General features: G+C 33.9%; 1 long non-coding RNA gene across 1 annotated transcript; it reads left to right on the forward strand.

Moving 5' to 3' along the window:
* The first annotated feature begins 15,084 nt into the window (after positions 1-15,084).
* On the forward strand, positions 15,085-17,726 carry LOC122308286. The gene is made up of 3 exons (XR_006241971.1): positions 15,085-15,528; positions 17,199-17,306; positions 17,416-17,726. It is a non-coding gene; the product is annotated as an uncharacterized LOC122308286 (long non-coding RNA).
* The last annotated feature ends 6,779 nt before the right edge of the window (positions 17,727-24,505 follow it).

Genomic DNA, 24,505 nt, shown 5'->3' on the forward strand with positions numbered 1-24,505 from the left:
AACTGGTCTCATCATCCGCTGCCACAACTTCCAAAGGTATTGTTTTTGTTAAAGGAAGTCAATGTAAGAGTTTTAATTATGCTGAACCTAAGCCAGTTTATTCAAAAAATATGCATGGTAGATTTATTCCTACTTATCATTATTGTGGTGTTGTTGGTCATATAAGGGCAAATTGCTTTAACTTGAATAAAGTGAAGAAAAATGGATGTGAAAGAAATCCAAAAAGGAAAGGAAATAGTCTGGAAAATCAAGTTTGTGATATGAGTCAACAAATCAATTTTTTAAGTCTCAAAATTGGTGAACTAGCAAATTTTTGCTTTCAAAATAAAGAAAAGATCATACAAAGTGATGTTGATAAAAAGAATAGGCTAAAATTTAAAGTAAAGTGGGTGGTCAAAGAAGATGCCATGTCACATTAATTGATAGGATTACTTGCATGTTCTTGCATCCTTTATATTATTGCATTAGCCTAGGACATGCATTTTATTTTTTTGTTTTGTTTTATGTTTCTGTTTTTCAGTTTTGAATAAGAAAAATATAATATAAAAAAAAAATCTGGTTTGGTTCAAAACTTTTCTTTAAGTAAAGTGCATGCTTGATATGTCAAAGTTTGAGCATTTGTGTTCTCACTTAATAAATTCCTGAACCTTTGCATCTCTCTATTTTGTGCGATTCACTTTGTGCATACTAACCTTATGGATTATCTTGGCAAAGTTCATTTTCAATATACAGTGAGAAACTTATATGTATGTATTTTATAATTAAAATTCACATCATTTAATGAGATGCTCATCAAAGAGAGAGTTCATACCTTGAATTGACTAATACTTGTTGAACCTAGTACATTAATAAAGAGCTCTTCTCTTGCCAAACACAAAGAGTTGATCCATATAGAAAAAGTCGGTGTTAATTCATTGTGGAAAAAGACAAACACCCTACACGGATCTATCTTCTTAAGTCCTTAGTAGGGCAATCTTGATTTTATTTTCTTTCTCTTCAGTTTAGTAGCAGAGTTTTCATTTTATTTTCTTTGGCTTTTCTTTCCTAATACAGATTGATCTTTCGGCAGCTTTTGTTTTATGCATTTATTACTTTTCGTTTAGGAGCTCGGCGCAGCAGAGTAGTCTTTGAGTTTTTATTTTCCTTTCTCTTCGTTAAGACAGAGGCAGCAAAATAGAGTTCTTAGCTTTCTTATTTTCGTTTTAGACCTTGCAGTAGCTGGTATTAATTTGGTTTTTCACTCTGTGTTCATTGGAGTCTTCAGCGCAGCAGGGGAGTTTTTATTTCTTCTCCATTTTCGTCTTCATTCTTTTCTTTTCTTTTTCCTTCGACTTTTATTTCTGTGGTTTTATTTTTCCTGTGCTGCGATTTCTCCTTTGTTTAGGCTCATTTTTATTTTGGGTTTATTTTTGCTCTCAAATTTTGTTATGGCTTTAATTAGATTAATTCTTACAGCTAGAAACATCATGTGTAGCTAATTTTAGAAACTTGGGTTGTGGAATGAGATTTAATTTATTTTAGGTTCTAGTTTAATGCAATATTTTATGGTTGAATTTTGATTTCACTAAGTTACTAATTGGATTTAAATTGAAAATAGATTGAAGCTCTTGCTATTGTTTTGTTGTTGACATAAGGCACAACAAAAGCTTGGAAATTATCAAGGTTTCTCTCGATTGTTTGTTAATGTGTGTTCGGCTAGTAAAATAGAAAATCCCTTAGGAAAATATTGTAAAAACTTGAGCTTAGCCTTTTTATCTTCCGATTATCAATGCCTTGATTAGGTTGTTAATCGAGAAAATTATCTAGAATCCAAAATAAAGAGAGTCTCAAACCCAACCCAAGTATTTGTTAATTTGCCTTTTTGATTAGAAACTCTAATTTCAACTTCGATTATATTTTTGCATTGCATTTGAATTTTATTTTCATCACTCATACTTGATTCATTTGTTACTCACAAATCTCTTATACGCTTTCATAACCCATTGTCCCTGTGGAATACGATTATGGACTTATCCTTAATACAACTTGACACTTCTACACTTGGAAGCACATTCGACCACGAGTCAAATATTACTAATTTACTATATATTAATAGACTAATAGTATTAGTATTAGTATTAGTATATTACTAATATATAATATATATATATATATATATAATAGTATACTATTAGTTAATATATATTAAATTAATATCACAATATAATTACATAATTATTAAATATATTCCCTTGGATATAAAAACAAGAAAAAAAAATTTGTCAAATTTCTAATATATAACTAACTCTCTAAGTTAGTAATAATTAATAAAGTAATATTTAACTAGTGATTTTTTTAGTGAGTTAATTAAATAATACACATTAAATTGTTACTTAATTTTATTTTTACTAACTTAAAATATATTTTTACTCACTTATTATTTATTAATTTATTTTTATTGTTTAGAAGTAGAATTTAGTAGTAGAAAGTGGTAAACGGCGCCGTTATTAGAAACTGGGTTGCGTGAAACGGCGCCGTTTCACGCAACCCTTTATTTTTTTTTCAAATATCTGTCACTGAAACGAATCCCTCCCCCCCCCCCCCCCGATTCCCTCCCCTCCCCCTGCACCAAATCGCTCTCTCACCTCTCATCTCAGATTCTCAAGCTGTATTAGGTTTTCGTTTCCCCCACCTCTTCCCCCCCGATTCCCTCCCCTCCCCTTGCGCTGAATTGCTCTCTCTCACCTCTCATCTCAAGCTGTATTAGGTTCCCCCCCCTCCCCCTGATTCCCTCCCCTCCCCCTATGCCGAATCGCTCTCTCTCACTCTTCAGAAATCAGAACCCTCACCTCTCATTTGAACAGTACGCAACAGGCCGACGTCCTGTAACCCATTGCCGTGCCGTCCTCCGACCTCCGTCACCCCTTCTTTGCAAAACCGAGGTGCCTCTCTCTCTCTCTCTCTCTCTCTCTCTCTCTCTCTCTCTCTCTCTATACTTTTTATATCTTAACTATTTTTACATTATTTTTGTTCATTTTCTTGATAGTTGTGGATATTAGGCTTGTTTGTGTGCTGGAATCGCTGGATAGTTGTGGATTTTAGGATTGTTGTGGATTTTACTCTTTGTGCATCTAGCTTTCATGCATGGTTTTCTTAAATCAACTTATGTGACTTATCATTCATGTTGGATATCTTCTGTTTGTTTCTTTTATTTGATCTTTTCTTGTTAGGAGGAAAAAGGGGGTTTCAATTTGTGGTTGGGGGGATTATAATTTTATTTATGCTTATGCTTATTGTAGTTGTAATAAGCCTTGTGGTTATTACTTATGTGGGGCGAGAGGTGAGAGAGATGCATTGTGAAGTTGGTCATAAATATGGAGCAAGACAATCATGGAGAGTTTGGTATTTAAAGTTTAAGATCTGAAATACTATTACTTATTTTTTCCCATTCCTCTAGTAAGCACTAAGCAGAAGCTTTTAACCCAGGAAGTAGCCTAAAATGGTGGGTTTGTTGCGGGTCAAAGTCAAAAGTTAAAACCCCAAGCAGAAAATTAGAAAACCAAAACTGAAAATCCAATCCAAAGCCGAAAGCCAAAAGCCCATAGGAAACGCACCAAACAAAGAGTATAAGTTTCAAGGTATGTTTGTCAGAACATAGATTTTGGTATGTTTATAAGTTTCTGTTTATAATCAAGAAACCATAAACAAAGTGGGGGTGTTTTCCACAGCATGATTTAGTCATCACTTATATGAGTTGATTTTAACATTTTGTAATACTAATTTCCTATACTTTAACATCTTAATGCAGAATTAGCCAATTCTATGGCCAGCATATTTTGTGAAAATGATTGACAATCTTGTTTCTGGTATCTTATTTCAATTTTGCTTTCTTTATTTTTATAAATTTATATGGTATCTTATTTCTTTACTAATTTTGTTCTTTTTTTTCAAGCACAAGTTGAAAAATGACATTTTTTGGACCTTTGGTTATGTATTTTTAATTTTAGGTTGTAATTTTGGACCTTTGGTTATGTATTTTTAATTTTAGGTTTTAATTTTGGTTATGTATTTTTAATTTTAGGTTGCAATTTTGGTTATGTAATTTTAATGTGTGTATTTAGTTTTAATTTAGTTTTTAATTTTGGTTGCACATTTGAATTTAGTTTTATTTTTTATAGTGATAGATTTTGACTTTAGTTTTATTTTCTAATGTGATAATTTTGGTTAGATAAATTAGAAATCTCAAATTATATTTAAAAAAAAAAATTGATATAGAAGCCCAAATTCGATTAGAGTTGCAAATTGTAAAATTGAAATGTTAATTGGATCAAAGAAAAAAGTCTAAAAAAAAGCCCAATAAAAAAGCCTAACAAAAAGCTCAACTCCGACTCCGCTCCTACAAGTCGGAGTCGGAGTCGGAGCAAAGTGGGGTGTAAGCAGAGTCGGAGTCAGAGGTCGGATTCGGCCTCCGACAAAGTCGGAGTCGGAGTCGAAGGAAGCCAAATCCGACTCCGATTGAATCGGTGCTCAGCCCTAACACAATCTATTCTATCACGTATTGTTATATGTTATAAGTATGATATGTTAAGTATGCCACATGTTACATGTATGTCATATCATCTAATATTCACCATTACAAATATATCATGTTAAGTAAAGAAGTCAGATTAAGTTTATGTTAAGTCAAGTTTCAGATCATGTTCATGCTAAGTTATTCATGTCAATCACAACCCTAAATGCTAGGATGTGGTAATATCTTAGTAGAACTCCTTTGTTCATGTTGGAGTGTCTAAATATGTGTGAAATTCCCTGGGTTGATGAAGTGCAGTCACCAGGTTGCGAATGAGGCCTAACTAGCTGGTCACAGGAGCGCGCATGACACTAACACCGACGGTGCCATATTTTATTTTACGTGTATTCACAACAAGTGTGACACAAACAATTCATGGGGCCACAACAACTGTGGAGCATGAAGTATGGGGCCATAATAACTATGGAACATACACAACGTGAGACATAACAATTGTGACACATAGAATACGTGGGGCCACAACAACTGTGGAGTACGTGTTAACGCACTCACAACTGGTGTAGATACCTGCATTATGATGTGGTAATCGGTAGGGACACACAGCTCAAGGGGACTCACGTAGCACCCATATGATCACATTATTAATTAAGTCTATTGAACAAGATTCCAAGTTCATGTCAAAAAGTTAAGAATAAATAATCATGGTAAACCCATGAGATAAGAATAAGCAATCATGGTAACCCCATGAGATAAGATCATGGTTAAACCCATGAGATAAGAATAAGCAATCATGGTAATCCCATGATATAAGAATACACCATCATGGTGACCCCATGAGATAAGAATAAGCAATCATGGTAACCCTATGAGATAAGAATAAGTTTTAGACCAAGTTCATGTTATGTTATGTTATATTCACGTACATGTTATGTTCATGTTCACGTTAAGTTTCAAGTTCATGTTCATATCATGTTATGTTCATGTTTATGTTATGTTCAAGCTCACGTTCATGTTATGTTATGTTCATGTTCACGTTATGTTTTAAGTTCACGCTCATGTCATTTTATGTTCAAGTTCACGTTCATGTTATGTTATGTTCATGTTTACATTATGTCTCAAGTTCATGTTTATGTCATGTTATGCTGAGGTTTATGTTAAATTCAAGTTCTTATTTATGTTATTTATGTTCACGTTTATGCTATGATTCAAGTCCACATACTATTTCAAGTTCACGTTCATGTTATGTTGCTAGCCCATATTATATTATAAGTTCAAGTTCATGTCATATCAAGTCAAGTTCAGTTCACGTTTCAGTTCAGGTTATGTTAGTTATGCCAAACTATATGTCAAGTTATGCTATGCTTACTTACGACTTTAATTATGTATTCATGCTTTTACTGCCATACATGCATAATTAACCTGTGTGAAATTTTCCTGTTAACTTACTGAGATTTGTTATCAAATCTCACCGTGGTAGTCCTAACTACCATTCTCCCCGAATGGTAAGTGATTTGTCAGGATCAGAGTAGGAAGCAGACATTGGTACACTGAAGGAGGTTGACTAGACGCCGTAGACACAACCCGGAGCTTACAGCTTCCATAGTTAATTTTTGGACAAAATTCTGATCTCGTTAGTCGAGTTATATGAGTTACTCCACAAACTTCCTCAATAGTGTATTTTGGTAATATAAATATGGAGTCTGGCCGCCCATGTTTTTGAGATTACAGTCTTCTGAAACTCATACTGAAATCGTGGATGTTTATTCAAGTTAAGTATGCTTGGATTACGATGTAACTATTTGGAATATTATAAGTTTTGTGCATAGTATTGCTCAAAAAATATTATCCGCTGTGAGTATTGCATAATGCTAGATGCATGTTAGGAACATTGCATCTTATATGTCATGAACGAGGGCAGGTACTCTTATGTTGCATGTCCCCACGTTTCGAATATCCGTCCAATCCCAAATGGAATTTGGAGGCATCACAAGGCATATGGTAATGGCCTAAAGATGGAAAACTTTCCAGTCTTCCTTTTCTCTGTTGTTGTGCATCCGATATATTTTGCTAGTTTGGCTAGAAATGGCTGATATTGATTTTTCTTGAGTTTGCAAGTTTCCATAGAATTTCTTCCTATTGGACATGTCTTATTCAAGATTAATAAGGATCATTCAAAACAGTAGCCCACTGCTCATAGGGTAAATGTATTCTATCGCATTGGGCTTATCTTTCTAAACCTTGAAAAAATACTAAAGGAAATAGGTGTAAAATTGGCTGAAACCTTGGCGAGCATCATCAACACCTCTTCATGGTCAAGGTTGCGATTGGTGATTATGCGATAATACTAGCATAATCAACAAGCTGGCCAAAATGGTGTTGCTGATAAACAGACCAACAGTTCTGCAGTTGTTACTGAAAACCATAAGGTGCCATTAGGTTACTTTTCTCCATGACTCCTTTAGGCCAATAATGTTCTGATAGTAAGCAACCACAGCACTTGATGTTAGATATTGCAGCATTGTGATTTCTTTCTGTTTAAAGTTTTAACCTTTTCAAAAACAAATTCGTTTGACTTCATATTGCAGTACGGGATAGCACAGATGTACATGGTCACGAAGATGCAGCAAAAGAACACGACTAGTACTGCAGGGATTGAAGTATTAGAGAGCAAACCCTTTGAAGATAATGTGTATGGAACGGGTCAATACACTTCTAAAGTTTATCGTCTACAAAGGAAAATTTTGAGTGATGAAAAATGTTATATAATGTAGTAGAAAAGAAGTTGTTATCCCATAGGTTGCGTATTGAATATGGAAATGGTTTTGTTCTATCATTTCTGTTCATGAGCCGATCATGCCTAGAAAATTGTTAATTTTTTGCATACTAAACTCAAATTCTGATTCCTAAACCATACTTGGCATTCAGGTATCCACTTTACTTCTGCTTTGTTTATTATTGATACACTACAAAAAAAAGCAAAATTGGCGGCGTTTATATCTGTGGCGTTTGTTTATGCGCCGGTAGATATAAAATGTTACCGGCGCTTAATATTTCCGCCGGTAAATTATTGAGATTCCCGGCGTTTACATTTTTACGCTGGTAATAATGTATAGGTTTAGCGGCATTTATAACAACGCCGCCAAGATAGCAATTATGCGCCGGGAAATTAGTAGTTTCTCGGCATTTAGATTGTTACGCCAGTAATAATATATATTTTTGGTGGCGTTTACACAAACGTCATATTTTATTAATTATACGCCGTTATATTAACCGTGTTTGCCGGCGTCTTTAATGTACCGTCGGTAATAATATATAGCATCAGCGGCGTTTCACAAAATGCCGACAATTAATAAAGTTTACGCCGATAAAGTATTGAGTGTTTTGGTGTTTATTTCGTTTGAACAAATGCCGGCCATTGATTAATTTTACGCTGGTAAATAAGTAGTTTTTCAGCGTTTATATTGTTATGTAGGTAATAATTATATAGCATTGGTGGCGTTTACCAAATGCTGAAAATTGATCAATGAAATGCCGGTAATTGAGAAATGCGCCGAAGTATTTATTGTGACGCCGGTAATAATATATAACCTCAGCGATGAAGGCTATTATAAATTTATTGATAGTAAAATAAATAATAAAAATAATAAAAAAACTTATTTAAATGATACGAAAATACCTACAAAATCTTAGTTTAATTTCTAGGATGCCCTACCTGTAAATGCCATATATCGCATTCCAGTTCTGGAGGGAGGGAGGTTAAATAGAATTAAAGAAGAGAGTTCACGTATCGAGATCTTAATATGACGCTGTTTAATTTTTTCCTTTAATATTTAATAAATAATGTATAATACAGTAATGTAAGTATTGTGCATTCATTTTAAAAATTGTGCAAGTGTCGTACAATATTCCTTTTGAAAAAAATAGTCTATTATTAAAAATGTAATCTTTTAATATGGATCTCTTATTTATTCTAATTTTTTAAAAAAGAATGTGGCGTTTGCGAATTTTATGACAAAATATGTTAAACATCATACTAAGATTCACAACTTCCAAAAAGAGTAGTAAAACATATGCATAATCTAGCAGTTATCCTTTTATAATCCATCCTAATTCCAACTTAGCAAAACAGAGCAAACGTCGATATATGGCATAACCATAAATTTAGTCTTAATTAAGGAAAGTTTCAAATACCATTAAACAGAGCAAACGTCGATATATGACAAATACCATAAATATAGTCTCAAGTATAGTCTAACTTGTAATCCTGACCCTCAATCATTGTCTTCATCTTCCTCTTCTTGTTCTTCATCTTCCTCTTGATCTTCCTCCTCTTCAGCATTTTCCTCTTCTTCATCTTTCTCTTCCTCTTCATTCTCATTTTGATTTTGTCTTGAAGCCTTAATATAAATTCAAATTAGAGTCCAAAAATTCCAAAATAGGGTTAACTGGTATCAACTAAACATATGTGGGGTACTCACCTGTGCATGCACGAATGTGTTTACTAAGTTCCGCAATTTAGTTAATTCGTTCTGCATTTTATCAAACTCTTCCTTCGATATACCATCTTCTTGGTTTGAAGTTGGTAGTGAATGTTGAGAAGTTTGCCTTGTAGGGGTTGGCCCAAACCCCAAACCGCGCACACGTCCAGGCCGTTCTAGGCCCATAACTTTCGAATAAACATCATCTGATTTCCAAGTCATGGTTCCTCCAGATCCCATTTCTATAGGATTTGTGTCTTGTGTTAAAAGTTCCTCCATCTCAACCTGTAATAGACAATTGAAAAAACACATTATTCTCCATCTTATAAATCCATTAAAATTAAAAAGTAATAAATTTGAAAATAAACATACCACTTTCTTTCTCGTTTCATAATTGTAGTGTGTGCCATCCTTTTTCTTATGGGTCTTGACAAACAATTGGGCTCGACTTGGCAATGCCCCAGTTGATTTTTTCTGCTTCCAATCTTTTAGATTAAACACATATATCGAAAACAAAGAACTAACAAATATTCAACAATAAATAAATATTAAATAAATAAATACCACATCATGGGCATATCTTGCTAAACTTTTCGATCCTCCGCTGTGAACAATCACCTGCTTCTTACGACACTCCTTGTTTTTATTACATTTTGACTACAACATCACAAAGATTATGAGAATTATGAAAATAACTAGCTGGTTGACTTTATAAATATATAACAAAAATGTGCGCACTGTTACCATATATTCTGGATCAAATCAAAGATTGGTCAACTCTGCCAGTTGCTCTAAGTCCACTATATCGGGACTTGCCCTTGCCACAACTTGTGCTGCAGATGTGTCTTTTTCATTAAGTAACTTTTTCTTCAACTCATGCTTCTAGTCTTTCCATTTCTTCCCCAAGTCCTTTAGTATCCATTTTTTGAATACATCCAATTTGTCATCAGGAACTTTAAACTTGCCCTACAGTCAAAATAAATTTACAAAAGTGTGTCAGTAGCTTTCTAAAAACAAATTTCAAAATATACCTATTAATTATTAATAATGTTTTAATATGATGTTATAAAAAACCATACATTTATAAGACCCCACGCTTCCTCCTTCACGGTATTAGGCACCGATCTCCAATCTTTGTAAATTATTGGAACCAACTTATTACTTCTCGCTATCAGACCACCAAACCTTACCACCTTTGAGTCTTGCTTTTTTATAGGTTGACCAAGAAGATTGAGCTCTATTTCAATGCGCTCCCCTTCTGGAAGATGCCAAATGTCAGGAATTGAGTGCAATGGTCTCTTTACTCGATCGCCAGTACTATCTGCAAAAATGGATTTAGTTACATTGTTAGTATTTTGTAAATCTTCATTCATAGTTAAATAAATAATAAGTAAGAAAAACAAAAACATACCTACGACGACGACAAAGCGATCTCTAATGTCGGAACACGAGTCGACATTTTCTGCTTCTGAACTAGGTGCTATTGGTAAAGATGTGCATGGCTCGGTCTCTCTGCTCATCTCCATATGTGTGGATAGTTGTCCTCCCATTTGGTTAGATGGAGAAGGTTGGGTCTCTTGCTGTGAAGATAATGATGGTTGTGAAGGACAATCTATAGAAGGTGATGACTCTACCATCCTATTAACGGAAAGAGGTGGCCCATCGACAGAGGGTAATGAATGGGCCGCCCTATCAGATTGTGTCTCACTATGGACAGCTTGTAGTCTTGTAAATTGTCTTCTCAAGTGTGGTATGGTAGTCTTTGCCTTCTTTTTTGGACCCATTGTACCTATACACAAAAAAAAATAATAATAAAAAAAATTGCATATATGAAAATCAAAAGAAATAATAATATTTTGAGCATGAAATGAGATAGATTTATGTGATAAGAGATATCATATTCCTAACAAAAAAATTAAAGAGAGGGTAGTCACATGTCCATTAGTGACCCCTACCCGAATTTATTAATAAACCCTCACTTGTGGCGGAGGAATACCGTAGTAACAATCAAAGTTCTTGGATTTTACAAAAATATAAAACAAAATTAAAAAACCCAAGTACCAACAAAATGATATAGCAAAAACAGTACCACTAAACAGGCCTATATAAAAATTGATGTAAACAAGCCTATAGAAATATAAACGAAACCTCAACGCTATTAGCGAGTTTCGATTGTCATTCCATCTATGTCATTTCGCGTCCACACAACATCGTCAATACCAAGTTCAATAGCTTCATCGTTGGAAGTGTTAATACAATATTCATTGACGAAATATTCATCCTCATCATCGTCAGTCACTTCCTCTTCACCAGTGTCATACACGTCTCTTGGTTTTGTCTTAACGACGACGACCCAATTTGGGCATCTTTCATCTGCCACATAAAATACTTGAGATACTTGAGAAGATAAAACAAACGGATCATCAGTTATCCGACTACCAGTGTGTACTAGATGAGAAAAATTTACAATAGTAAAGCCAAACTCGTCCTCCTTGAAACCTCTACCTTGAGTAACGTCTGCCCAATCACATTTGAATAACACATATCGGGATCCATCATAATACATAACCTCAATTATGCGTGTTAATTGGCCATACCAAGCAGGGTCATCTTGATCAGTACACACACTAACACCACAATTTTGAGTTTTCTTCCCATTTTCGTGATTCCTAGTGCGATATTTTGTGCCATTGATGACAATTCGTTTAAATTCTTTGGCAACTCGCATGGGTCCTTTAGAATGCATTACGACTTTATGGCCCAATTTGCTTCTTCCATTGTCATCCATTTTCATTACCTGAAAAGTTGGATTATTAGCATTGATTAAAATGATAAAAACTAGCTACAGAGGCATAATAAATTAATATTGTGATACAATATTGAATGGTGTCTAATCCATACATAGTCTTGGAACCAATTACAAAATTTGTCTTCGTGCCTCTTCTGTAGTTCATCATTCGATAAATGATTCCCATCAACTGTATGCCTCATTATTTCCAAGTGCATCCTATTATATGTTTCATATAGGAAATGTCTGTTACAATTTCACAAATATAAATTAAATATAATTTAATTCATAGGTATCAAGCATTGCAACTCACATGCAGAATGAAGTGAAATCGTCAGAGTTGAAGAGAATATAGCGATGTGCTTGGGTCCACGACATAAAATCGAGGCGAACGTCAACAACTTTCCCTTTAGAATCATCCGGGTTCCTAGATGATCTATTGAAAACTGTTAGAGCGGATTCTAAATAACGAGAACAAAATGTCAATAATTCCTCCAGCAAATATCCTTCAGCAATGGAACCTTCTGGCGCAGCTTTGTTACGCACATGAAACTTAAGTCGGTGAAGGTACCTACCACATAAATCATTAGATGACTTTTATTATTTTTTAAAAAATATGTTCTTACTTTAATGGACGCACATGACTTTTAGTACAATAACTAAAGCATACCTTTCAATGGGATACATCCATCGATAATGAACGGGTCCTCCAAGCTTACATTCTGCAACTAAATGTATAGTCAAGTGAACCATAACCGTGAAAAATGATGGCGGAAATATCATTTCTAATAGGCACAATATGTAAGGTATTCTAGATTCCAATCGGTCCAAATCTTCAAGCCGCAACATTTTGGAACAAACTCCCCTAAAGAATCCAGATAGCTGGATTAATGGTTCTATTACCTTCTTAGGTAATGATCCACGTAATGCAATTGGCAGGAGCTGTTGCATCAGTATATGGCAATCATGACTCTTCATGCCCACTATAGTACGGTGTTGAAGCTTGACACAACGTGAAACATTTGAAGAATAACCATCTGGTACTTTTACATTTTGTATAACCTTTAACAAGTCTTCTTTTTCTTTGTTACTCATTGTGAAAATGGCAGGAGGCAAATATGTCTTGTTTGCATCTGTTGTAATCGGATGAAGTTGTGGTCTCAAACTCATCTCTTGTAAGTCAAGGCGTGCCTTTATGCCATCTTTTGATTTTGTATCAATATTTAATAGTGTGCCAACAATATTATCGACCACATTTTTTTCAATGTGCATCACATCAAGATTATGACGCAATAAATTATCTTTCCAGTATGGTAAACTAAAGAAAATACTACATTTCTTCCATGAGTGTTCCTTAACACTAGTCGACCCCACAACTCTTTTTCTTTTACGATCTGTTCTATCATTACAATTTAAATCATCTAATTGTTCCAAGATTTCATCAGGTGTTGGCATAGTAGGTGAAGGATCAATTTCTCGTGTACCATCAAATGTTTTTGCCATCATTCTCCACCTATGATTACTTGGCAAGAATCGTCTATGCCCCATATAGGAAAACTTTTTTCCATGTTTCAGCCATCTAGATCGTGTGTTACCCATACAAATAGGACATGCTAAACGACCTTTCGTACTCCACCCAGACAAATCACCATACGTAGGAAAATCATTTATCGTCCACATTAAAGCTACGCGCATTGTAAAGATCTCTCTAGAGCAAATATCATAGGTTGGTGCTCCAACCTCCCATAATTCCTTTAATTTTGATATTAGAGGCTCTAAGTATACATCTATATTCATTGAAGGTGATGATGGTCCCGGTATAATCAACGATAGCATGAAACTTGATCGTTTCATGCACATCCAAGGAGATAAATTGTAAGGTACCAACATAACCGGCCAAGTACTATAAGAAATGCTCATGTTCCCAAAAGGATTAAAGTCATCTGCAGATAAACCAAGCCTAACATTGCGGGGGTCAGAGGCAAAATCATCATGTTGTGTATCAAACGTCTTCCAGGCCATGCCATCTGCTGGATGCCTTAATACCCCATCATTTGTACGGCCCACAGCATGCCATTTCATTTGTGAAGAAGTCTTCGATGACATAAAAAGCCTTTGCAACCTTGTTTTTAATGGAAACCACCTTAATATTTTCGCTGGACTTCTTTTACCTTTTTTAGACATATCATTCATAGACTCTTTTTGCTTCCACTTTGACGCTCCGCATACCACGCATGTTTCCAAATTCTCATTGTCCTTCCAAATTCAAGTTAATTCAAAATATAACTCTAATAAATTTATAATTTTTTAAATGTATAAATTTTAAATTATAATTTGGGTCGAAAAAAGTTTTAGACATTAGGTTGAGCGGAGGGCGCGCGGGGCGGGTTGAATATATTAGTTTATATAAAATTTGTTAAAAACTTGAAGTTGAATTCAAGTTAATTCAAAATATAACTTTAAAAAATTTATAATTTTTTAAATTTATAAATTTTAATTTATAATTTAAATTATATTATAATTTGGGTCTAAAACATTATCAGATATTGGGTTGAGCGCGGGGTGGGGTTGAATATAGTCATTTATATAAAATTTGTTAAAAACTTGAAGTTGAATTCAAGTTAATTCAAAATATAACTCTAATAAATTTATAATTTTTTAAATGTATAAATTTTAATTATAATTTAAATTATATTATAATTTGGTTCTAAAAAAGTATAAGACATTTTCCGAAAAAGAAAAAAGAACTGAATGTCACTTTAATTAACTCTTTAATCCAGTTTAATATATATTTGTTGATCACATGTTGAGTTTATTTTGTGCATCTTCCGATCATGATGATGAATAATTTATATTTTATATTACCCACTTGTAATAATAATAAATGTGGTAAAAACACGTTTTCTCACTTTGAAGTATCATTTTTTTAATTAAATCATATTCAATATATTAAAAATTGCCTTATATATTGGCTTATCTCTTAAACTAATTATAATTCACATTCAAAAGATACATAAACTTGACCAAAGAAATATGCCACCAGATTTATTATTCGAAACCAACAGTAAAGACGAAGTAAACCAATCCTAACATATGAGTAGTTCGGTTGGTATTAAGTCTAATAAACATGGGGGCATCATGTGTGCATATATATAGCCATATATGAGTTGTTAAAAATTTTCCCACAACAAAAACGGGTCTTCCAAACTTGAGCGCCAACTTCAATTTTTGTCAAATATTTAGGGAAAACTTGAATTTCCCTCTCACTGCTAATTAACCAACCCGCTGCAACTCGTCCACCCTCCCAACCAACGTAAAACCACGGAAACAACCCACCTCAAATATTCGTACACCCACACATCTAATTTCAGTCAAAACAAAAACTAAGTTGGCGCCTTTAGCTCACCTCAAATTTTCATAAAATTTAAATTTCCCTCCCTAGTGTATACGGCATTACACGCTGCAAACATTCCTCTTGATCTTATTTCTTCCTTTTGCATCTAGGTTTCAAAGTATCAGCCTAGGAGTTACCAGCACCACACACGCCTTCTCCTGGTCTCCACACCGTTCGAAACCAACCTCCATCTATGATGCTCTGTTTTGCTGCCCAAAAACAGAGTTTTTTGACTGAAAACGCACTGCCCTGAAGCCACTAGCCCGCTGGTTGCTGCTGCTGCAAACGACGCCTTTGACGACAGTAGAATATGATGCTCATGCAACTTGATGGGGGGAAGATGAAGTGGCATGGGTAGGTACGTACGTACGTATGTGCTTGCCTAATCAATCTCACTGGCGAGTTGCACCTTCTTTCAATTTTTGAATCTGATCAATTTGAATGCATGGCCAAGGTACGGTAGCCAATAGAATAAATGCATATGCATGTCCCCTTTAAATTGTGCACCTTTTTCTTTTAAGCATTGCACCAAAAGATCACGATGAGTACTATATGTGTTGATTTATTGTGTTACGTCTTTGCAACGAAACTGAAGACTAGTACTTTTGGTTGATTCACGAGAAAGAATTCTTAAAAAACTCCCTTACAAACTGTCATAATAACTTTATTATGTGATACTTACGTACATTACATTGAAAATTTTTTAGTTTTACTGTAAAATAGATAAGGACGGAATAAAAAATTATATAAATTGTATTTTATAGGGACAACTTTATAAATAGTATTTTACTTTTATTTAAAGTAGAACGGATTATTAATTGAAGTTCTTGCATGTGAAACGTAGAGGGAATGAGGGTGAGGCAACTTGGACTCTAAGATATGATGTGGCTACTATTCTAATTAGAGGAATCATATTTGCAGATTTATGGTGAGAGGCCAAAATTCTTGGCTTTAATTATATATATTCATATTTTTGGAATTTTTGGGGTCACATATATATTTATTTATGCATATATATAAAAATATTATTTCTTGGCTCTTAGAGAACATTGTTTTTGGATTTAATAAAATAATAATTAAGATATCTTTATTTTTCTTATTTTTGTGGAGATTCAAAGATTTTAAATGGAGTAGTTAGAAGAGCCTTTTCACATTTTAAGGAATTAGGATAAGTAGCAATTTATATTTTTCTAGAGGGCCAAAGAGTTTTTTATTTTTATTTTTATTATTATTTTTGTAAATTTCGATTCGAGCTAAAGAGTTTTAGACAGAATTAGAACTTTAGCTTTAAGGGGCCAAACACACAGTACATATATATACATAGTTAACTTTAAAAAAAATAAAGGATATCATATTCTCCTTATGGAGGAACTAATTGAAGGTAATTTATATAGAGTAAAAAGTTCAAAAATAGAATATGGACATTATAAATATATCACAATGACAAATTACAGAGATTATTTTAACTTTTAACACTTATATATACACACAGAGTATATATATATATATATATTTATATATATTGCAATCGCAAATCTGTTTTACAACAATATTAAATGTAACAATCGGAAAATAATTCACTTGAAAATAAAGATGTTAAGGGAGGATATATAGAAAATAATTGCAAGGCTTTTTATTTATGAGAGAGAGAGAGAGAGAGAGAGAGAGAGAGAGAGAGAGAGAGAGAGGGGAACCCTATATGCGTGTGGATGCGCATGTACTCCTTAGAATTGTAAATATCATTTGTCTTTACATGCTATGAGACATTTGGGTTTTGGGGGAACAAGATCTTCAGTTTATTTTAATGTCTATATATAAACAATTTAATTTGTGATGAATTAAATTATGACATTAATGGATTCAGTGGCTTCTCATTTCCTCTACTACTATGTGGCATTTCCCTATGATTCATTACTATGGTGTTATTGTTGTGGCTTAATTTGCGATATGAAGGGATTGCATTTTGATGCTTCTCCAGATTTTCCCTTCTTCGGTTTGTACTCATTTCTTTATTTATTTAATTTGCAGAATGCACTCACTTTGTCCAGCTGTGTGGTCAAAGCATAGACAAGGGATTGAAAAAAATGTAAAAGGAAGATTACATAACTCGTTGTGTAGTTATCAAGTAACATGGAGGTTAAAAATATTACTCCTATGATTATCACATCTTGTTTCAACATGTATTATTTCTTTAAAACATATTATTCTCTCTATTAATTTAGTATGACTTTTTGATATTTTCCAGGCTCAACAATTGCACCACAATTTTAGAGAACTATTGGATAAATGTGAAGAACTACCTATGAAAGAAATGCTCCTAAAGCTAATGACAAACAAAACGTGAAGAAGAAGAATTATCCATGGGGAACTTTTATGTGTTTTGATTTGTAATTTTTTTATTATATGAATAGTGGCCCATTATATCATATTTATTATTAATTAATATATTATATATTTTTTATTGTGGGATATCATATTATTGGTATGTCCTAAATTTTGTTAATTAATGCAAAGCACTGGTAATATATTTGTAGTGGTGTTTATATTAATGTCATTAATTTAAAAAATGTGCCGGCATTTATAATAAATTGCAATACAAAAAAGAAAACTCATGGTGGCGTTTAGATAAACACCGTTAATAAATTCAATTTGCCGCTAACGTATTATTAGTGGCTTTTTAATAAATGTCACTAATTTATATGATGCGCTGGCAACGTAATATGGCGGCGTTTATGTTAACGCCGTTATTTTAAAAATTGGCGTTGTTTAGATAAAAGTCGTTAATAAATTTGACAAAATACTATTAGTGGCATTTAAATAAATGCCGCCAAATTATATGACGAGCTGGTAGTTTACTTGTAGCGGCGTTCAGATAACCGCCATTAAATTAGGTCATTGGTGGCGTTAAGATAAACGCCATTAAAGTATTCAATGTGCCGCCGCCAACATATTATTAGTGGCATTTAAATAAATGTCGCCAATTTATATAATGAGTCGACAAATTAGTAGTAGCGGCATTTCTCGTAACGTCGCTATTTTAAAAAGTAGTGGCAGTCATATAAACGCTATTAACAAATTCAATGTGCCACCACCAATTTACTATTAATGGCATTTAAATAAATGCCGCCAATTTATATGATGCGTTGGCAATTGTTGATGCAGCGGCGATTATGGTAACGCTGCTAGTATATGCCAAGGATGGCAACGATAAAGTGGCGGCGTTTCGAGAAGCGCTGTTAATGTAGTTACTGTGGTGGCGTTTCAAGAAATGCCGCTACATTGATACAAACGCCACTAATGAGATTTACAAATACCGGCATTTGTACAAACGCCAGAACAATGAAAATAACGACCCTCCACTACCGGCGGACGGTTGCGCCGTTAGAGAAACGCCGCGAATTAATTAGCGGCGTTTTTTTGGGTAGTTGCCGGCGTATAACCGACGCCGGCAAATTTGATTTTTTTTGTAGTGATAGGAGTTCTCTGGTTTCTTTGTATAGAATGTCATAACTTATAGACTTATAGATATTTATACTCTTAATGTCAACATCTTTCTGCAGCAAAGTTCCTTCTTGGCTTACGAAAGTTGCACTAGCTCATGCTCTCGTTATGAGAGAGGAAGCCTAGAACGCATACCCAAGATGCAAATCAGGTTTGTCATGTCTCTAGACATTACTCATTGGATGTTTCTTTACTTACTTTTATTAACATCTTTTGGTTTTTTTTATTATCTGCAAATGGATGCCACATTACCAGTACTCAACGTAAAAAATTTCTCTTAATTCCAATCAAACTTCAATTTCATTAATATTTCTGGAAATACTATAGTTCACAGCAGTGATATATTCTTTGGTTTTTCTATTTTGTAGTGCCCACACTTTTCAAAGTTTCAGTTAACCATTGAAACTGTTCATAGAACTGACAATGGGCACTCATAAAATGTTTGTTTCTTTCAATCTCTCTATTTCCTTTGTCCAAGTTTGTACATCTCAAAGCTTTATCTTTATGTTAATTGTTAGCAATTGCATGTATCATTGTATTTAAGGAGCTCGTCACATTCTATTCCTACCTTTCTTTTCTTTTCGGTATCTGTGCCCTCACATGCTAATGTTTGTGTTTAAATCTTTGTTGGTCTTGTTGAATATATTGATGAGGGCCTATTTAATCACCTGCTTTGCAGCTTCTAATCAAGTGCATGTATCTTCTAAAGTAATCTGAAACAGATCTTCATCCGTGTGTTGTCTTTTGTGTTCTATTCCACAAAGCTTTCTGATCGTAAAATGTGCAGATCTCTCGTAAATGGACTCATCACATCACAACATTGTTGTTCTTTGGGTTTGGGCTGTGGTCTTTATGGGATGGATTTACCGAGGAAGGGTAATGATTTCTTTCTTTCATTCTTTCAAGGTCTGCTGCTTTTATCATGAAAATGAGTTCTCATCTCAAATATATTTGTATTGGATTCTAATCCTGGTTCACACCCACTTTTTTAAATGTATTTTTTTCCAATTGGAAACAGGGAGGCTGAAGAGTTGGCAGAGGTCGAAGCAAAATTGGTGGGTTTTCTTCTGTTAATTAGTCTGTAATATTTAACTCAATGCCTCTTTTGACCTTACCATTATGGTTAGGGTACTGCTGATTGGAAGGCTGACACAGAGACCACGAGAAGAATAATAAGGTATGGCTTATTACAATCTTATCTATTTCAATGGCCTAAAACGATTTCCCCACTCTTGCTTCCTCCATGTTTTCATTTTAGTGACTGCTGCTATTGCCATCTGTTATTTCACTAAAAAATGGAAACCATCTATTGGAAATGTTCAGAAGATATATTCTGTACTGTTTACATGCGTGTTTAGACTTCAGACATCTTTAATTTTGGCACTCTGTTTTGACTAGAGCATTATGCATTAGATGCCTCTTGAACTTAAAAGTGAGCAGATATATCATGAGTCATGTTTGGATCATTTATAAGCATTTTTTCATCGTTCCTTACATTGTATCTATGATTTGAAAAAGTTGAAACGGACATTTCTCTCACAATTCTTTTTTCAATTCTTTTGAAGATTATACTCCTATGGCTTATTATAATAAAAACAAAGCAAGGATAACAAACGCCTAACGAGTTTCATGATGTTCATACTGCAGGCATTTTCTATTGTGTATTTTCGGTATGATGGGGGGACAAGAGCTAGGGAATGCATCTTGAGTGTCTCCATGATTCATCGTTACTTTGTCGTTCATTTAAAAAATAAAAAAAAACCTTTATATTTTTGATGTCATTGTAAAATAACTCACCCACTTTAGTAATGGTTGTTTCATTTTCACTCTTACATTAGGCATTGAACAATACATATATTCTGACTTCATGCAAAAGATCAGAAGAGTAATTGATTTGGCGGGGTGATATGACGTTGTTGCTGCTTGGGTTGAGCAGCAACAACATTAGTTTGCTATCTTCATGTTCGCCGCCTTTCTTGATAAAAGTGACATGTAGAACTGTGGGTGCAACTGTTGATGAAAAGTCACACTTAAATAGAGATGTAGAACTTGGTAGCTGTTTATTTTAGTGATAGTAGAGTCTTCAAAAAACTTATAATAGTGATATTTATCTATTACATAATTAGTAACTCAGCTTGTACTTGATATGATTAGTATAATGCACCACCTAGTGTAAAAATATATGAGCTTGGTTGAATTGACGCATTTAGAAATTATTGAATTGAATAGAATGGTTTTAGATATTTTTGTTGATATGTGGATAATTAGTTGATCATGTCAATTAGGTATATTTGGATGAATGGAGGAACAATAAATGAGACCTATTCTGGGTTACTAGGTTAAATTCGATTTTTAGGTTTATCCAATGATTTTTCAATCGCTGTCAATAGTTTTAAAAAATCACAAAATCCTTTGGCAGCGATTAAAAAATCTTTGACAGCGATTTTTCAATCGCTAGCAAAGGATGTCGAAACCATGAAATCCTATGGCAGCGATTGAAAAATCAGATTTTGAAATAACAAAATCCTTTGGTAGCGATTAAAAAATCGTTGCCAATGGTTTTGAAAACCACAAAATCCTTTGGCAACGATTAAATTGCTTGGAAATCTTTTGGCAGCAATTTCTTAATCGCTGCCAAAGGATTTTGTGGTTTTCAAATCCTTTGGCAGTAATTGAAACATCGCTGCCATTTCCTTTAGTTTTAGCGGTGATTTTTCATTCCGCTGTAGTATATCAGAAGTGGAGGAATAGTACCGGCGAATCAACAGCAAGTTTGTAATTCCCGACATATGTATTTGGCGGGGATTTTTTACTTTTCCCGGTGATTTATAGTCGCCGGGAAAAGTCCATTTTGTTGTAGTATTCACAGCTGTTGTTCATTGAGTTGGGTAATGTGATGTGCGGGAATCATTTTCCTTTACATTTTAACAATTCAAATCTTTTTAATTTGTAATGTATACAAATAATTTTTTAATTTTTAATTTTTGAAGTTATATAATTTTTTTTTCTAATAACGTTAGATAAAATTTTAAATTGTGCAAATTTTGTGCACTTATTTTAAAAATAAGTGCAGTCTATTTTTAAAAAATTAATTTTATCATGTAGATCTTAAATTTACTCATTTTTTCAAAAAGAGTGCATGAATCTTGCACATTCTAAGATTACAAATATTTTTTTTTGTTTTTACTCTTTACAAACCATATGTGCGATAATTATAGTTTTGCTCTATATTTATTTTCTTACATCCAGTTTGAAAAAAGTGAGATTTACATGAAAAAATAATATTTTTAATGAAAGATTCTATTTTTTTAAATAAATGTACAAAGCTTGCATACTTTAAGACTATATTTAATATTACTAAAAAAAAAATTATACTCATCATCCCCACCACACATAGTTTTTTAACTTTTTTCTCTTACAAAATGTGTGGTATATGAATAATGAGTAGAATAACTCAATTAATTTGAAATAAAATAATAATAAATATAGTGTATAGTCTGTGAAGATGATGAGCAACAAAACTTATTACTCATAGTTAAAAAAAAATACACCCTTTGAAGGGTATTGGTGGGTCTGGACGCTTGACCTCTTTTATTTAATAAAAAAAAAAATAGAGTGCATGAGTGCGTAAGAAACACCACTTGAAAGTCTTCGTATAGATAGCATTTTCCATAAATAATTGGTATAAGCATGAAGATAGGAACACAAAATATTTCCATACTTGTGCCAATCAAAGAAGAAGAAGAAACAACATTAAAGAGGAGCAGCAATTTACAAGAGGGCTGCAAGTGGCTAGAGGGGGTACCAATGTCAATCATCTACTCTTTTGCAAATAATTGCATTTTATTTGGAAAGGCCAGGATTGGGCCAGTTCCTTAATAAAGACAAGACTTCTGGTTTTTTCAGTAGAAATACTAAGGCAGTAGATAGGAAGGCCATAAAGGAAGCTAGTAATTCTTTTGTTTGTGGAACCTCTGAGAAGTACCTTGGTTTTCTTGCTATGGTTGGATGATCAAAGCTCAATACTTTCTGGAATCTTAAAGAAAGAATATGGCAGAAAATGACTAGTTGAGAAAACAACTTTATATCACAAGCCAGTAAATAAGTCATGATTAAGGCAGTTTTGCAGGCCATACCTACATATACCATGTGTGTTTTCAAACTACCTAAGAAATTGTTACAGGAGATCAATGGCTTGTTTGCCAAATTCTGGTGGGGTAAATAGCAGGAGGGGAAGGGGATTGTGTGGAGGAAGTGGGATAAGATGGCACTGTAGAAAGGTAGTGGTGGCATGGGCTTTAGGGACTTGGAAAGCTTTAAAACAGCTCTTCTTGCTAAATAAGGGTGGAGGCTAATTAAACTCCCTAATTCCTTGACAATTGTGATATTCTAGGAAAAATACTATTGAAAGTCAAGCTTTCTGGAAACAAAACTAGGTTCACAGCCTTCTCTTGTTTGGAAAAGCATATGGTCAGTTAGGGAACTGTTAAAAGAATGGATTAGGTGGAGAGTAGGTGATGGGAGATACAATAAGATCTGGGGCTCTAAGTGGCTTCTTAGCCCTTCTTCTTATGCTGTTCAATCTCGAGTATCTTTGCTGTAGACAGACTCAAGGGTTGAAGCTTTAATTGATAAGTAAAAGGGTGAGTGGGATGGAAAACAATTAGAACCATTTTTCATAGAGAAGAGGCTAAGAAGATTCTTATAAGATTCTTATCATACCATTGAGTAGAGGTAGAACTAAAGATAAGATGTTTTGGGGTCCCTCAAAAAAGGGGAATTTTTATGTTAGAAGTGCATATTTTCTACATATGGATAGAAGGGAGAACATTAAAGGAGAGAGCTCAAAAGAAGTTAAATAGGATGAAAGGTGGAAGAATATATGGGACTTGGAGGTGTTAGGAGTATCAAAAATGTTCCTTTGGAAAGCTAGCAATGACCTATTACCTACTAAAGTGAATCTCTATAAGAGGGAAGTGATGAAGAATAAAAGGTGCCCTATGTGTGAAGCTGAAGAAGAGTCCCTTATGCATGTGCTGTGGGAGTGTTGCAGCAAATGATATTTGGGAAGTGATAATAGCGATGTTAAAAAATGGGGCAAATTTGAAGGAGACTTTCTGCTATTGTGGGAGAAATTCATGCCTTCTTTAAGGAAGAGTTAGCTGGAGGAGTTGAAAGTGACATTCAGAATGGTATGGCTGCATAGAAATGGTTTTGTTTTAAAAAAAAAAAAAGAGTGGAATGTCCTAGGAATCTAATTATTTCTACAAAGGTTACTCTAAAAGACTATCAAGCTACTCAAAATTCTTGCAAACCTGGTTGACAAGTGCAAATTAATGGGGAAAATAATCTAAGGTGGGGAAAACCAGAAAGAGGATTTGTAAAGGTTAAATAGGATGCTTCTTTGGACCTAAAAAGGAAGGTAATAGGAATTGGTATCATGATTAGAGATGAGGAAGGCAAGGCCTTGGTTGTTGTGTGTGATCAGAAAGCAAATGTAGAAGAAGCAGTTGTGGCAGAATGTTATGCTTTGAGAAAAGCAGTAGAGTTGTGCTGTGATCTTAATATTTAGAAAGCTAGATTCAAAGGGGATGCAAAGGAAGTCATCTTGGCAGTGTGCAGTGATGAAGAAACGTTGACCTGTTATAGCCTTATAGCAGAGAATGTCAAATTTAATTTCAAGAACATATCAAAATGGACTATAAAGTTTGCTCATAGAGAAAAGAATGTAGTTGCTTATACTTTAGCAAAAAAAGCATTGGTTATAGATGAAGAAAAAGTGTGGATAGAGGATGTCGTAGATTTTATTGTGGGATGTCTAAATAGAGACAACA

Source organism: Carya illinoinensis, chromosome 4, assembly GCF_018687715.1.
Source record: "Carya illinoinensis cultivar Pawnee chromosome 4, C.illinoinensisPawnee_v1, whole genome shotgun sequence".
Taxonomy (NCBI): Eukaryota; Viridiplantae; Streptophyta; class Magnoliopsida; order Fagales; family Juglandaceae; genus Carya; species Carya illinoinensis.